Source organism: Mauremys reevesii, linkage group 14 (assembly GCF_016161935.1).
Source record: "Mauremys reevesii isolate NIE-2019 linkage group 14, ASM1616193v1, whole genome shotgun sequence".
Classification (NCBI taxonomy): Eukaryota; Metazoa; Chordata; order Testudines; family Geoemydidae; genus Mauremys; species Mauremys reevesii.
Window position 1 is genome coordinate 37,374,816 of NC_052636.1, and position 15,441 is coordinate 37,390,256.

A 15,441-nucleotide genomic window follows, 5' to 3' on the forward strand; every position below is an offset into this window, starting at 1 on the left:
CATCCAGCTGCCAAATGCAAAAGTCCCTCTTCCTTGTGGCAGGTGGCAACAAGGAGACTCACAGCCCTCAGCACCCTGAGAAGGGTCGCAATGTGTCTCTATGTTGATCCACCTGTCAAATTCACACAGGGAAAGCTCCCGATAGCACAAAACTCTGCCCTATGAAATCATGGAACATGTGCTCCTTGCTCTGTGAAAGCATGTAAAGAATCCAAGCGCTGGAGGACAGGGTTTGGGTCCAGAGTGACCTAGACAAATTGGAGGATTGGGCCAAAAGAAATCTGAGGAGGTTCAACAAGGAGAAGTGCAGAGTCCTGCACTTAGGACGGAAGAATCCTATGCACTGCCACAGACTGGGGACTGACGGAGTGAGGGGGGTTTGATAGCAGCCTTCAAGTACCTGAAAGAGCAGCAGTGTGGGCTTTCTCCTGGCCACTTTTGCTGGGCTGGGCAGGCAGCCTGGAGGCCTTTCTAGAAGAGCATTGGGAACTGAGTTAGAAAATCCAATGTGAAAACCAGAACCTCAGGTTTAGACTCATTTATTTATAATATTAAATCTTCAATTCTAGTGTCACCGTCAATACAATTTCTTCAGCCTGATAGTTGCCCAAAGGGAAACTTAACGTCTCTCCAAGGGGAGTGGGGAGAAAGCACTTTTCAGAGTCCAAGAGAGACAAGGCAGGTGAGGGTAAGAGCTTGCAGAGGACCAACCTCTGTTGGTGAAAGAGACAAGCTGTGGAGCTAACCCAGCACCCTTCTTCAGTTCTGTGTAGCCTGGAAGTTCGTCTCTTCCATAACCAGCAGTTAGAACATAAGAACAGCCACACTGAGTCAGACCAGTTCATCTAGCCCACTCTCCCGAAAGTGGCCAATGCCCGGCGCCCCAGAGGACCCCTGGGACCAACATGGATACACCACCACCACAAACAAGGTTAAAAGTCAATGCACATGGAGAAAGATCTTGTGTTTCATTCTTTATGTCCTAGTCCCATCATGTGGCCATTTCCTTTTCTTCCTTTCTGTTAAAAGCTTTGGTGTTTTGCACAGAAACATTATTTCCCCAGGAGAGACCCAGGAGTGGGGGCTGCATTCCTGTGCCAAACAGTCACTGGAAGGCGGCAGACAAAGGCCTTTAGGACGAGGCGTCCGTCACTGTCAAAAGATCATCTCCCTCCTGCAGGTCACTGGCAGCCTGAATTTGTTCCTTATCCTCCCAGAGTCTGGGGGCTGGAATCAGCACTACCCAGCCCCTCCGTATGTAGCAGGAACAAACACAAACCTGGTCTTTAAAACAAGCTGTCCCCTTCCTTCTCAGGGAAGATTTTTCTGTGATTGAAGTTGAGCTTCAGTTCCCCCCTCCTAGGGGCGGGGCGGGTGTGCGGCCAGCTCCCAGTGAGATCTGTTTTCACCATTGCCCCGTTTCAGTCACTCTGGGATCCTAACTCTGCTCCCAGCTGTCAGGCAGCTTCCAGCCCATCCACCCTGCTCACTAACTCCATGGTCATGTGTCACCCCCTTTGCCAGCGCACAGAACCTGCAGGAAAGCTACTCCTGCCAGATGCATTGGTGGTATAGTTGTGTGCGGAGGTGTCTTCTAAGTAATTCATCTGGGTTTGATTCCCAGTCAATGCAATAATGGCTTTTCTCTTCTGTTGTTTCCTCATCTGGAAGTGGTTTAATTTCAGTCACATTGTGTTACAATCACATTATCTATAGAATGAAATAATAAATGTGTTGAAGTCCAGCAGGTCATACAGGATGGAGGCACACAAGGGGCTGGAATGTGTCATCTGAGAAAGACAGAACCCTTGGAAACCTGCATCTCCCATCCCCTGGCCTTGCGTGTTATGATTCCAGCTGCGTGAGCTGTTTGTAGGATGTTCCGGCATGATGGGGAAATGAAGTTTTGAGTCAGTTTTTGCTCCTGCAGATTCCTTTGCTGTTATAATTATAATGACATGAACAACAGGGAGGCAAAATAAACATAAACCCCAAATTGCAATACAGGTGGGGAAAGAGACGATCACGGTTAAGCCAAACACGTCAAAATAAAAATTAATACTAAAAAAGGGGCTAGGGGAAGAGATCAGGTATGTAGAGATCCCCTTGATATTTCAGTGCACATTGTTAGAATCAAAGATCAGACTTGACACTGGAAAACTACCTGTCTCTCTGAACACCTGTGATGAGCAAGATTGAGTTGGGACACCTGTTCTGCTTCAATCATTTATTGTCTCTCTGTTCTCTCCTTCTTCTTCCCCCAATTCCTCGTCTCCAATGTCTCTGCCTTTCTCCTCTTGCTCCCTCTCCCCTGCCCTTTCCCAGGAACTCACAGTCTACAGCATTTAGGACAAGCCAGAGCTCCCATATTCTGCACATGAGCCTGTGTCAGAGGACATGTGACCCCGGTCAGAACCAGTCACCAGATCAATATGACCCTTTATGGGCGACTTCTCTGCCTGCTCTGCAATTTACATCTCCCCTCTCCCCCCCGCCTGCAAACAGGGTGGGGTACAGCTCTGACAGAGGCCTAACAGGAGAAATTTCAGCCCAAAGACAAATTTGTGTGAAATGCTGAGAAGTGAAGAGCCCCCTTCCCCTCCCCCCAAATCCCCAGAACTCTAGTGTCACCCCCATGGCACCAGCACCGGGAACCCAGTGAAATGGGGTTACAGAATACAAGGGAGAGGCAGCAGGGAGAGAGGTGACAGGGAATCTCTCTTTTTCTTTCTCTCGTCACTTTCTGTTCTTCTCTTTCCTTTCAGGAACTGCAGTCACAGCAGGGAGGGGTTTGTCTCCGTGTCTGTCACGGAGGTGGTGGAAGTGACGGATTCTGTGACTTCCTGCAACCTCCGTGACTTCTGCAGTGGCCACAGTGGCTGACTCCAGGGCCACTCAATCAACTGGCTCCAGGGACCACCCAAGCAGCAGCCAGTGCGGCTGGCCCGGGGACCACTTGACCAGTGGTCCCGAGGGCAGCAGGAGCAGCCACAGCTTGGTGGCCTCTGGCAGCACTTCTGGGGTGGCCAGAGCAGCAGCTGGCCCCCTGGGGCTCCCCCCTGCCCCAGCAGCAGCTGGAGTGGCAGCGACTCTCAGGGCTTCTCCCCTGGTAGCTGGTGCTCATTATCCATCAAATAAATCAAAACACTTCCCCCTGCAAGTGGATTTAGCCCGGGACCCTCAGAGTCAGCAGCTCTTACACCCACTACTGAGCTCTCTGGTCAGGTGTCCTAGTGCCAGGAGCCTCTGATGTAGATCCTAAAATAGCGTTTTTGCACCAGGGGCGGCTGAAATTTTGGACCAGACATTGTAGCTCCACCATTATTTTACTGAATTGCTTCAAAACAGCAAGTGTAGAAAGTCTCCTAAGTGCCAGGCTCTCTGCCATGGAAACAGCTGCCCCTGCTCTCCAGGAGTCTGTGCGTTCCACACAGCAACGTACACACCTGCTCCGCACTAAAGGGGGGTCAGACAGTGACGGTAACGCAAATCTTCAGACTATTAACCCAGGTCTCTTTCTTTAACCCAGGACATGCCAGTCACCTGTTAGCCATGGCGTTATCTTCATCTTCAAATACCTCTCAGGACATTGAACAGAGGGAGTGAAACCCCCTCCTCCGAATGGCTCCCTGTTGAGACGTTGTACCGGACCTGCCCCTGGAGACTGTCTGGTTTTATACTCTTAGAGCTTTTCCTCTTCAAACCCCTTATCCCAATCTCTGGGCCAACCTCCGCATTTCAGAGTTTAGAATTTACTCTCATCACCCTCCTATGGCACTTTCCATGTGAATTGGGCAAAGCAAGTGGGGGAAGCTCCGTGGCTAATGAAAACCAACGCTCTGGGTGAGGCCTGAACTCACACCCACAGCTGTATTTCCCCCTGCATGAGCCACTATAGGTGCTTCTTAGACAAACTTGGGCTGTAGGTGGTTATGTGTGTCTGTGCTTCGCCGCTTTGGCTGCTTTGTGAAAAGCTGATGGTTCAAACAGAAGCTGGTGGGTTTTTGTTTTGTTTTAAGCAATTAGAATCTAGTACATTTTAACAGGCAGAAAATGTCCTATTCTGGTCTAGCCCCATTTGACTCCTTCTGTCCATCTTCTTACTTCCCCCTCAGTGTCTTTCCTTCCCCATTGGGGACATGCAGAGATGAACCCCAGTCAGTCCGTGTCACAGAGAGTCTGTATCTCCTAAGGAATGTGGGTGAAGGATTCCAGCTGAATTAACGCCACTCACCTGGGTTAGAAACATTTGTTTCTTTCGAGCACATAGTGGGAAATGGGACATTAATTCAGACCCAGGAGGCAAGGCAGAGGCTTCATGCTCTTGATCTCCAGGAAGGGAGAGAGGATCCCCAGGAAGGAACAGAGCTTCCTTTAGATTCAAGCTGGGTCTCCTGGAAGTTGGAAAAGACCCTTGGTCACTGAGGATCTCATGGGATTGTGCTGCTCCAGAGGCTCGAGAGTCCTGGGTGCAGGGAGGGTGTCACTGCACAGTCTGAAATGGAAGGGAGGACCCTGGAAGGGACGGGGAGGAACAGAAAATGGAGAGGAATGAAACAGAATAAACGCCTCTTCTCTCTCCCATCCCCAACCCAGCAAGAACTGTTATCAGTGGGGAAACTCCCCACGATGAACGGCAGAGACCACAGAGACATTTGCCTCATGCTGAGAAGTAAGGTGACCAATCACCAAGTGTGAAAAATCAGAGAGTATCCCCAGATGCATTGGTGGTATAGTGGTGAGCATAGCTGCCTTCCAAGCAGTTGACCTGGGTTCGATTCCCAGCCAATGATATGATGATTTCTCCACTGGGAATTGGTTTAATTTCAGTCACGTTGTATCAGTTTATTGAGAGAATCAGTGTCCCAAATCAGAGCAGGTCATTAAACACCCAGTGGAGGAAGAAAGGGGCAGGACTATATAATGAGCAGTTGGAGTCATCCTGGTATTACAATGCTTGGTTTATTCTTTTTTTTAATTTCCTTTACTTCCCTCTCCCTTTTAGACAGAACCTTTAAGGTCAGAAGGGACCAGTGTGATCATCTAGTCCGACCTGCTGCACCTTGCAGGCCAAAAGACCCCACCCACCCACTCCTGTAATAGACCCGGGAGGGGAGGCAGCTCCGTGCTCTGCCCCTACCCCAGGTAGCACATGGAGGCCCTCTGCTCCCCTCCCCAATGCGTGTGCAGAGATGTGCCAGCAGCACTGAGGTGGCTCCCTGCCCACTCTACCTCCGTCCCACCGTGCCGCTCCCAGAAGTGGCTGGCATGGCCTAGCATCCCCTGGGGTGGGGGGAGTGTCACCACGTGCTACCCCTGCCCCGAGCACCAACTCTGCAGCTCCCATTGGCCAGGACCTGTAGCCAATGGGAGTTCTGGGGGCAGCACCTGCAGACAGCAGCACATGGAGATCCCCTGGCCCCACTCATCTAGGAGCTGCTGCCAGAGGGTTTTGTGTACCGGTCACTTTGGGAGCTGCACCACCCCTCCTGCACCCCACCCCCACCCCCAGCGCAGAGCCCACACCCAAATTTCCTCCCAGTGCTTTGCTCGTCTTCCTTTCACCAGAACCATCCTTCTTCTCCTGGGCTGCAAGTAGCCATCCCTGGGAAGCCAAGAGGCAGGCACAGGATTCTGCAAGGTAAGTGTCCCACAGCGCCGCGATGGACGGAGCGATGAAGGTAAGTCTTCCCGAGGCGCGATGGAATGTAACGCAGTGAACCACTGGCCAGGTGGTCCAGGCGAAGGGCAGTCACTGGAGGTACAAGCTTGTGAGTGACTCCTAAGCACAGGGCCCCTTCCCCTTTTAAGGACCTGCTCCTCATGGCCTGCGACTGGAGATGACTTGGCTGCATCCAGTGGGTCACACTCCATCTTGGGCAGTGTCCATGCTCTGGGTGTGTGATCGCTGCCTAATTAGAGTCCCAGACACCTTCTCTATCTAGGAGCTCTTCTGCTCTTTCAGCTGTTCAACCAGCCCCTTCATCCCACAAGCATTGCAGGAGGGGGAGGGGGAGGGGAGAAGCCACTTCACAGGCATTCAGAGAGGGAGAGGAGACAAAAATGGGAATGGGGGAAGTATAACAGACCTATTGAGCATAGAAATCACTGCTGCTCCTACAACAGCAGGGACAGGCCACTAGGAGCTGGGAAAAATTAAGCCATCATGTTTCTGCCTGGTTTTGAACCAGGGACCTTTTGCGTGTTAGGCAAACGTGATAACCACTACACTACAGAAACTCTGTTGCAGGGCTTTGCCCCTCCCTTCATAAGAACAGAAGAGTGGCCAGACTGGGTCAGACCAAAGATCCATCCAACCTCATAGCCTATCTGCCAACAATGGCCAATGCCAGGTGCCCCAGAGGGAGTGAACCTAACAGGTAATGATCAAGTGATCTCTCTCCTGCCATCCATCTCCATCCTCTGACAAACAGAGGCTAGGGATACCATTCCTTACCCAGGCTGCCTAATAGCCATTAATGGACTTAACCTCCATTAATTTAGCTGCAAAAATAATGAGGAGTACTTGTGGCACCTTAGAGACTAACAAACTTATTTGAGCATAAGTTTTCGTGGGCTAAAATCCACTTCATCAGATGCATACAGTGGAAAATACAGCAGGAAGATATATATATACACAGAGAACATGAAAAAATGGGTGTTGCCATCCACACTATAATGAGAGTGAGCAGTTAAGGTGAGCTATTATCAGCAGGAGAAAAAAACTTGTAGTGATAATCAGGATGGCCCATTTCCAACAGTTGACAAGAAGGTGTGAGTAACAGTAGGGGGACAAATAAACATAGGGAAATAGTTTTACTTTGTGTAATGACCCACCCACTCCCAGTCTTTATTCAAGCCTAATTTAATGGTGTCCAGTTTGCAAATTAATTCCAATTCAGCATCTCTCGTGGGAGTCTGTTGTTGAAGGTTTTTTGTTGTAATATTGCGACATTTAGGTCTGTAATCGAGTGACCTGGGAGATTGAAGTGTTCTCTGGCTGTGTTTGAATGTTATAATTCTTGATGTCTGATTTGTGTCCATTTATTCTTTTATGTAGAGACTCTCTGGTTTGGCCAATGTACATGGCAGAGAGGCATTGCTGGCACATGATGGCACATATCACATTGGTAGATGTGCAGGTGAATGAGCCCCTGATGGCATGGCTGATGTGATTAGATCCTATGATGGTGTCCCCTGAATAGATATGTGGACAGAGTTGGCAACGGGCTTTGATGCAAGGATAGGTTCCTGGGTTAGTGTTTTTGTTGTGTGGTTGCTGGTAAGTATTTGCTTCAGGTTGGGGGGCTGTCAGTAAGCAAGGACTGGCCTGTCTCCCAAGATCTGTGAGAGTGAGGGATTGTCCTTCAGGATGGGTTGTAGATCCTTGATGATGCACTGGAGAGGTTTTAGTTGGGGGCTGAAGGTGATGGCTAGTGGGGTTCTGTTCCTTTCTTTGTTGGGCCTGTCCTGTAGTAGGTGACTTCTGGGTACCCTTCTGGCTTTGTCAATCTGCTTCTTCACTTCAGCAGGTGGGTACTGTAGTTGTAAGAACGCTTGATAGAGATCTTGTAGGTGTTTGTCTCTATCTGAGGGGTTGGAGCAAATGCGGTTGTATCTTAGAGCTTGGCTGTAGACAATGGATTGTGTGATGTGGTCTGGGTGAAAGCTGGAGACATGTAGGTAAGTACAGCGTTCAGTATGTTTCCGGTATAGGGTGGTGTTTATGTGACCATCGCTTATTAGCACAGTAGTGTCCAGGAAGTGGATCTCTTGTGTGGATTGGTCCAGGCAGAGGTTGTAGGTGGGAAGGAAATTGTTGAAATCATGGTGGAATTCCTCAAGGGTTTTCTTTTCCATGGGACCAGATGATGAAGATGTCATCAGTGTAGCACAAGTAGAGTAGGGGCATTAGGGGACGAGAGCTGAGGAAGCGTTGTTCTAAGTCAGCCATAAAAACGTTGGCATACTGTGGGGTCATGTGAGTACCCATAGCAGTGCCGCTGACTTGAAGGTACACATTGTCCCCAAATGTGAAATAGTTATGGGTGAGGACAAAGTCACAAAGTTCAGCTGTGACATTATCGGGGATACTGTTTCTGACGGCTTGTAGTCCATCTTTGTGTGGAATGATGATGGAGCGTCTACATAGCCAGACAATCCTGCTGTCAGGGTGCCAATGCCTGAGATGATGGGGCGTCCAGGATTTCCAGGTTTATGGATCTTGGGTAGCAGATACAATAACCCTGGTTGGGGTTCTAGACTGTCTTATTGCCAAGGGACAGAGAAACTCAGCCAGCCGCAGGGGGTGCAGAACACCGTCCTAGTGTGGGGGTGACAGCGCCTCCAAGATCCTGACACCCCTATTGGTTCCACTGCTGGTTGTTTTCCTTTTCCGGTGGGACTTTGGGCAAGTTGCTCCCCCCTCTAGGGCTCCGTCCCCAGCAGGCAAATGGGGATTTCGTACCTTCCCACTATTGGAAAGTGCTGGGAGAATCCCCCAGCCAAAGCTGCTCTGACAGAGCTAAGCAGCATCTGACCATTCAAGGTCAGAGCGCGCTGCCCAGGAGGAGGAGTGTGTGGCTCTGGGGTTTCACTTCAGCCCAGTCTAGAAAGAGGGGCCCAGCCATGGGGTTTGGCTCAAGAAGACCAAGTCTCCAATTTGTTACGGGTGTTTTGAATTCCAATCCTGAGCTCCAAAGTGCTTGGTGTCATTTGCACATTTTAGAAGCATGCTCTCCACTCCATTTTCCAAATCATTCATGAAACTATTGAATAGTACCGGACCCCGGACTGATCCCTGCCGGACCCACTAGCTGCCCCCTCTCCGTTGGGCAGCCAAACCTGGAGAGGGGCCCTTGGAGTCTGGGCTTTCAACCAGCTCTGCACCCACATGACAGTGATTGCATCTAGACCGCATTTCCCTCGTTTGCTTGTGAGAATGTCCTGCGGGACTGTGTCAAAAGTCTTAGTAACCCCGAGATAGATCCCATTTACTGTTTACCCACCTCCACTAGGCCCAGAACCCTGCCAAAGAAGGAAAGAGGCTGGGTTTGGGATGATTTGTTCTTGACAAATCCATGCTCACTCGTCCTAAGAATCAAATTATCCTGTAGGTGCTGCTGACAAACTGAGTGTTTAAGAATGTATTCCAGTATCTCTCCAGCTATGGAAGTCAGGCTAGGTAGTCTGCAAGTCCAAGGGGTCTCTTTGTTCCCCTTTGAAAGATAGGTCCTGTCTTGTTCATGGATGGGAAGATGTTCTTTTTCAGGGATCTCAGACGAGAACTGGGGCACAACACCTGGTTTGTTAAGGCCACAAAAATGGAGGCAGGAACCTCTTCTCTCCTGCTGGCAAAGAACCCCAGGTACCGAAAAGACAGAGACTCACATCCCTGAATGGGCTTTAGAAAAAGCAGTGGTTAAAAGGCTTGGCCCCGACCATTTCTTATTTCCGCAGACTAGACATTTTAGCAAACTTTAGAATTCCTTGGGGCTAAACACCGTGAAACTCCCCTTTCTCCTTCACAGAGGGCTTTAACGCCCCTTATCTCACTCAGGCTCACGACTGCCCAGAGCTCGAGAACTGTTCCTGTTCCCACTGGACAGATGGGGAGGAGCCTGAGGTCCAGAGAAGGGAAATGACCTACCCAAGGGCCTACACCGCAAGGCAGTGGCAGAGCCAGAAAGAGAAGCCACCAGTTCCGACTCCTGACAGACAAAAAAACTCCAGAGGCAGGGATAGATCCCAGGAATCGAGATGGTGGGGAAATTTCATTCAAACCATTTCTGTCAGAAAATCCCATTCAGACTAAACCAGTTTGTTTCTCGAAATCATAACAAGTGGGATGAAAGTTCTTTGCAAAAAGATTTTGTTGCAAAACAAAAGCATCTCCTGTTTGTCACAGTGTGTTAGATTGTCTCGTCACACACAAAGAGGAGACACTTAGATCTCAAAAATTAGATAAGATGCTTCAATCTGAGCTAAGTCGTTGCTGCTCTTAACAATTTAAAAATAAAAAAATACAAATAAAATAGACTGTTTCAGCTATTCTATTATGTCATAATCTGCTCTGAGTAAACGTGATAGGACACCTCATATTATGCACTACTCCTAGTAACACTCTCCAATGGATCCCCATCCTTCACCCACCGTGAGGTAGGTAGGAGCGGATCATTATTATCCCTCCTTGAAAGAGGGAGAAGCTAAGTCTGAGAAAGGAGAATTGACTTGTTTGAGGTCACAGCCAGTCAGTGGCAGAGTTGGGAACAGGACCCAAGAGCCCTGATTTTCAAACTAACCATCGGATCTTGAATTTCAGACATTGAATGACCTGAATAAAGTGCTCTGATGAGCTCCAGAGCAACAGCAGTGCACAGGAATTATCCAGCAAGTATTTGAGGAGAACTGCAATGTTAGAAGACTAACAAATTTATTTTAGCATGAGCTTTCGTGAGCTGCAGCTCACTTCTTCGGATGCATCTCACGAAAGCTCATGCTAAAATAAATTTGTTAGTCTTTAAGGTGCCACAAGTACTCCTGTTCTTTTTGCGGATACAGACTAACACGGCTGCTACTCTGAAACCTGCAATGTTAGACAGAATCATGAACTGCTCAGAGACCATTAATGTAGAGAAGCAGCAAAATTCGTCAAACATAGAACTGGTTCTGACTTATTTCCTTGGTCTTGAAAGAGAACAACAAGGACCTGAGTCTCCTCCCTGTCAATAACCCCCTGCTCAGCCAATCAGGGTAGAGACTGAGGACGGGAGGCTGAGGGTTCTCACCAGAGAGCCCAAAGGATGGCCCAGGTCACTGGTGGGGATCAAATAAAATTCAGAATAAAATTCGGCCTCCTTAAGCTCGTGTTTTCCATGCCTAGAATTCACCTGTCACCAGATGGATCAGACTGAACAGGTTTCACACCTCCAGGAGGCTCTTACCTTCCAAACAGGGACGGCTGTTTTCTAGTAAAAACACTAAAAGGGAAGGAGAAAACTCAAAAGAGGTTCCTTGTGGCGCTCACGTCTGTGAACCCGAATACTCCCTCAGTCCTCAGAGAGAGACCTGGAAAAGGAGACTTGCTGAAGCAAAGCCACAGGGGTCTCTGAGGTTTCCCTGGCCCCTCGCACCTCTCCTGCCTGGCTGATGTCAGCATCTCTCTGTGAGGTCACCACCTCCCCACCACCTTTGACCAATAGGCTGAGGTCCTGCCAAAGGCCTTTGTGATGTCACTGCCACACCCCTCCCTTTCTGGGCTAATGTCCTGCCCCTGGCCAGGCACTTTGGAGGTTTGAGCTACTCCAGGTGGATCACCTCACTCACGGAGCGTTCGTTCTAGACAGAACTGACACCAACTTGTCTGGCTGGGGTGTTCCCTGGAGGCAGAGCACAAGTTTGAAATACGGGCAGCATAGAGCCTATAATCATAACGTCAACTACAAAAATGATACACATCTAGAGGTAGCATCATTATAATCAGCCAATCAGAACCTCTCCATAGACCCCTTACACGACAACCTTTCTACAATATTGGCTGCAAATATAGAACCGTGGTCGCAGCAGTGATCTATACAGTTACAGATTATGTCAATAACATTACAAGAGGTGACACGGCATCAGTGAGACTGATACTGGAATACTGCCTTCAGTTTTGGTGTCCTCATGTGAAAAAGATGTTATGAAATTGGAGCTGGGGCAGCAAAGAGCCACCAAATGTTCTGAGGGCTGAAGAAAAATGCCTTCCAGGGAGCTATTGAAAGAGCTCAACCTGTTTAGCTTATCAAAAGAAGATTGAAAGGTGACTTCACTGAAGTGTTGAAGTGCCTTAATGGAGAGAAAGGATTGAGTATTAAAGGGCTCTTTAATCGAGCAGAGAAAGGCATAACAAGACCCAATGGCTGGAAGATGAAAAGAGACAAATTCATATTACAACTAAGGCACAAATATTCACCAGCGAGGATGATTCACCACAGGAACAAGCTACCAAGGAAAGTGGTGGGTTCTCCATCTCTTGATGTCATTTCATGAAGACTAGATGCCTTTCTGGAATGTGTTTACCCCAAAAGTAGCTCTTGTGTCATACAGGAGGCCTGTGATATGCCTGGGGTCCGATTAGATGCTCTAATGGTCTCTTCTGGCCATAAAGTCGACTAATTTCTGAAAAACTGAGTGTAGCATTGGGAGCAGTGTCTGATGTTTCCCTGTCTAGCCGGCTTGCTGCCTAGTACGAACGCTCCCTGAGTGGGGTGATCCACAGGGAGTAGCTCAAACCTGCAAAGTGCCTGGCCAGGGGCAGGACATTGGCACAGCAAGGGAGGGGTGTGGCAGTGACATCAGAAAGGCCTTTGGCAGGACCTCAGCCTATTGGTCCAAGGTGGTGGGGAGGTGGTGACCTCACAGAGAGATGCTGACATCAGCCAGGCAGGACGGGGCGAGGGGCCAGGGAAACCTCAGAGACCCCCTGTGGCTTTGCTCCAGCAAGTCTCCTTCTCCAGGTCTCTCTTTGAGGACTGAGAGAGTATTCGGGTTCACGGACGTGACCGCCAGGAGGAACCTCTTTCGAGTTTTCTCCTTCCCTTTTAGTGATTTTACTAGAAAACAGCCGTCCCTGTTTAGAAGGTAAGAGCCTCCTGGAGGTTTGAAAGGCCTTTGGCAGGACCTCAGCCTATTGGTCCAAGGTGGTGGGGAGGTGGTGACCTCACAGAGAGATGCTGACATCAGCCAGGCAGGACAGGGGCGAGGGGCCAGGGGCCAGGGAAACCTCAGAGACCCCTGTGGTTTTGCTTCAGCAAGTCTCCTTCTCCAGGTCTCTCTTTGAGGACTGAGAGAGTATTTGGGTTCCCGGACGTGAGCGCCAGGAGGAATGAAATGAAACATAAGATGCTTCTCCCATGTGCATTGACTTTTACCCTTGTTTGTGGTGGTGTTGTATCCATGTTGGTCCCAGGGGTCCTCTGGGGCGCCGGGCATTGGCCACTTTCGGGAGAGTGGGCTAGATGAACTGGTCTGACTCAGTGTGGCTGTTCTTATGTTCTAACTGCTGGTTATGGAGGAGACGACCTTCCAGGCTACACAGAACTGAAGAAGGATGCTGGGTTAGCTCCACAGCTTGTCTCTTTCACCAACAGAGGTTGGTCCTCTGCAAGCTCTTACCCTCACCCGCCTTGTCTCTCTTGGACTCTGAAAAGTGTTTTCTCTCCACTCCCCTTGGAGAGACGTTAAGTTTCCCTTTGGGCAACTATCAGGCTGAAGCAATTGTATTGACTGTGACACTAGAATTGAAGATTTAATATTATAAATAAATGAGTCTAAACCTGAGGTTCTGGTTTTCACATTGGATTTTCTAACTCCGTTCCCAGTTCTCTTCTAGAAAGGCCTCCAGGCTGCCTGCCCAGCCCAGCAAAAGTGGCCAGGAGAAAGCCCACACTGCTGCTCTTTCAGGTAGTTGAAGGCTGCTATCAAACCCCCCTCACTCCGTCAGTCCCCAGTCTGTGGCAGTGCCTGGGATTCTTCCCTCCTAAGTGCAGGACTCTGCACTTCTCCTTGTTGAACCTCCTCAGATTTCTTTTGGCCCAATCCTCCAATTTGTCTAGGTCACTCTGGACCCAAACCCTGTCCTCCAGCGCTTGGATTCTTTACATGCTTTCACAGAGCAAAGAGCACATGTTCCATGATTTCATAGGGCAGAGTTTTGTGCTATCGGGAGCTTTCCCTGTGTGAATTTGACAGGTGGATCAACATAGAGACACATTGTGACCCTCTCAGGGTGCTGAGGGCTGTGAGTCTCCTTGTTGGCACCTGCCACAAGGAAGAGGGAGTTTTGCATTTGGCAGCTGGATGTTAGTGACCAAACTCACCAGCCTGCTGGAACTCAAGCACCCTCCTCTGAGCTACAGCAGCCACCTTAACCCTTGAGTTCCTTCAATGTGTCCCCTCTGGGGTCCAGCCGGATCACCAGATACTCGGTGAAATCCCAGATCCTCTCTTCCCCAAGTATCCCAGGTTACTAGTTTTACTGTGGACCATTGCTACTGTATCTCACACAGCACCTGAGTACAGTTATCGAACAAGTAAAACATTTATTTAACAATGGATAGAGATTTAAACAAACAAACGTGAGTGATGGAAACCAACTGTTACCACTAAACAAAGGCAGAAAATGATAGAATAGAAAGGCCAGCACAAAAAACAGAGAGAGGAACAATAAGATACTAAAAGGACAATGGTTGGAACTCTCCATTTCTCTCAGTCTTTGGATTGATGGGTACTAGAGCTGGAGCAACAGTTGAGGAACCAGGGTAAATTAAATCTAAGGTTTGAGCTGCTAGTGAAGCATTTCCCGCACTCACTGCATTCATAGGGCCTGTCCCCTGTGTGGATTCTCTGATGTACAGAAAGGGCTGAGCTGTGAGAGAAGGTTTTTTCACACTCCCTGCATGTATTTTTTCTCTTTCGCCTGAGGATATCCTGCTGTGTTGTGGTTTCCATGAGGACCTTCCGAGTTCCCCAACAGGAAATAAACTTATCCACTTTCTTCCCTGGCTGGTTTCCTTGATCTGTTTTTGGTCTGTGCTGAATCTCCCAGGATTTTCCCTGCTCATGACTCCTGGACACATTCCTTTTCGATCTTTGAGATAATGCTCTGTTTTTACCCACTGCCTCAACATTTTCAGGCTGAGAATTCTGCTCCTCTTTCTCACATGCCATTGCATCACCTGCTGTGACAGAGACAGAAACCTCAAACAGGGATGGAAAGGGGAAGACCAAACAAAAACAAGTGCTGAAGACAGGTCAAATAAAAATCAGGAGCTGAACTCCCCCAAACTCTTCCCCAAAATAGGAGAGAGGAGGGGGATGAATTCAGCCTTCACCACCCATCCAAATACGCAGGGGGAAGGGAGGAAGCTACTGCCTGGTGTCTGCTAGGATCTATAGGAAGCCATGAGCTATATTTACCCTGAGGATACAACCCCTGCTAGGGATAATAATGAACTGAGAGACCTCCCCAAGAGCTTTGTAGGGCATCCCAGATGTTTCCTTCAGGCACTTACAGATTCTGAGGTGGTTTAATGTTTCCTCACCTGTGCAGGAAGATCTCAGGATCTCTCTTTCCTCTGACCACTGGAGGTCTGGGACCCATGGCTCTTCCCCTTGTTCCAGCTGGGAGATCACATCAAGTTGGAAAACTAGAAACCCTGCTCAGATGAAAGAAAACAAAGGAGTTCAGTTGATTTCATAAGACTTGGTCATAAAAAAACATTCTATTCATTTAACTTCAGTCCTTAGTGTGACCTGGTGCGGCAGGGGCAGTTCTCACTGAAAATGCCAAGATCAGGGCAGGCTGAAAAAGGGAGACCAGATGCTCCCAAAACTGCTGGTTAACACAGAAGTTAAACTCACCAACCAGTCACCAACTGTGCTTCTCATCCCCAACATGGG

General features: G+C 49.0%; 1 protein-coding gene and 2 non-coding genes across 3 annotated transcripts in view; 2 read left to right on the forward strand and 1 right to left on the reverse strand.

The window, feature by feature from the left end:
* Positions 1 to 15,441, forward strand: part of LOC120381700 (zinc finger protein 850-like) — a gene marked incomplete at both ends in the record, with an annotated part of 483,140 nt that overhangs the window by 5,007 nt on the left and 462,692 nt on the right. The gene's annotated exons all lie outside the window — the stretch shown is intronic.
* On the forward strand, positions 4,722 to 4,793 carry TRNAG-UCC. Its single transcript has one exon. It is a non-coding gene; the product is annotated as a tRNA-Gly (tRNA).
* TRNAV-AAC lies at positions 6,168 to 6,240 on the reverse strand. Its single transcript has one exon. It is a non-coding gene; the product is annotated as a tRNA-Val (tRNA).